Source organism: Cyprinodon variegatus, unplaced genomic scaffold, assembly GCF_000732505.1.
Source record: "Cyprinodon variegatus isolate N-32 unplaced genomic scaffold, C_variegatus-1.0 Scaffold743, whole genome shotgun sequence".
NCBI lineage: Eukaryota > Metazoa > Chordata > Actinopteri > Cyprinodontiformes > Cyprinodontidae > Cyprinodon > Cyprinodon variegatus.
This window is the reverse complement of record NW_015151196.1, coordinates 365,876-367,636: the sequence shown is the minus strand read 5'-3', so window position 1 is coordinate 367,636 and position 1,761 is coordinate 365,876.

The following is a 1,761-nucleotide window of genomic DNA, read 5'->3' as shown; positions in this document are numbered from 1 at the left end:
CGGTAGGCTTATTAACTTTTTGCCTTTTTTTCTTCATTTACCTTTTTTTTCCCAACTTAATTTACAGTACACTGGAAAAAACTGAAATCTAGATAAGTCATTTTTTCTTAAAATAAGACGATAAAAGAGTAATTTTACCAAAGGATCAAGACAATTTAGATTTAAAATAAGAAAACACAATTGCATTGTTTTATTTCAAGTGCACATTATCTAATTATCTTATTTTAAGAGTAAAATACTCATTCCATGTCAAACTATCTCATTTACCTGCTCAGGTTAAGGGTAAATACACCTAATTTAAGAATTTTTTCTTGTTTCTAATTAATTTTTCCAGTGTAGGTAATATATCATTCAAGAGCTCATCTAATTGGTCAAATGCAAGAATACGATGTACGGCCATGTAGCAGGATCCTTCCTTTTGTTAGGAGGAAGGCAAGTGATGAGAAACGGTACCTTGCCCTATAAAAGGTTAACTGATAACCAACTTTCATTGCATGAAGACCAATAGACTGAGAAGTTGGAGCCGAGTTCTGATGGTTAAACCTTAAATCAACAGGAGGAGCCGTGGAAAAATAACCCTGTAATAACTGTGTTACACATGTGTGACGTTCCATGGCTGGTCAGGATGACATCATCCTTCCCGTCTTCCTGAAGCAGCACCGGCTTGTATTGGAAACGATCTGATCAGAGGTCAGTTGTCTTCCGGTTAATAATCAGCAAACAAAGGCGAACCGTTTTCTGTCAATCAGTGGATTCTATGGAAGCTGAAGGCTTCATGGAGTCACTGGATTCCCTCTAATTTCATCTCCAACTGTCAGATTTGATTAACCCTCTCTGGATGCTGTGATTAACACGCTTTCTGCATCGCTCTGCAACACAGCAGCACCAACAGAACTTTAACTCAGAATCAGGTTTATTGCCATTGTTAATGAAGGAGTTCACAAACTAGGAATTTTTTATGGTACAAACGTGCAACATGAAACATATAATATGGAATAGGTCAATAAAATTATAAAAATATCTAAAACACTGTGGGTATAAGGCATGCAATAAAATAGACTAATATATACACTTAAGATAAGTGGGTCCAACATGATGACTACTGCAGCTGGAGATCCATCAAACTGGTCTCTAACCAGTCCTCTGGTTCCTGTCTCCTGATATAAATAAAAAAAAATTGATAAAATAAAATCTTAAAACAATGTAACAGAAATAAACCATATTTTTCTTCTTAGTGGTTTTTAAGCAAACAAGCATTGAAAAATCTATTTCCTGAAACTACAGAAGCCTTCCTAGTTTCAGCCTTTCACCACAGGAAGGCATGACCATATATGGAACTTCAAACAAATAGTTCAGGAAATAAAAAGCTTTTCTACCTGGAGACAAAACGGATGGAGTGAGAATGACATTATTTGACCAAATAACTTGTAGGAAGGGAAAAAAGGGAAGCAGAGAGGTTGGAAGAGGCTGCATTTTAACATCCAACAAAAACCGCCTGTTAGAAACAGGGCTGTGAAACCCTAGAATCAAAGCTGATGATGTCACAACACATGAGCAGCAGGTGAGTCAGCAGCCAGACCATCACGTCACCAGTAGCTGTAGGACAGAAGATCTGCTGACTGATCCTGAGTGTTTAGCTGAAACTCATCCTTTACTCTGTGACTGACTGCAGCTGCTGTTTTAATTCTATTCAGTTTATTTCTATAGCGCCAATTCACATCATGTCAACTTAAGGCACTTTCCAGTTCATCAGATCATCCA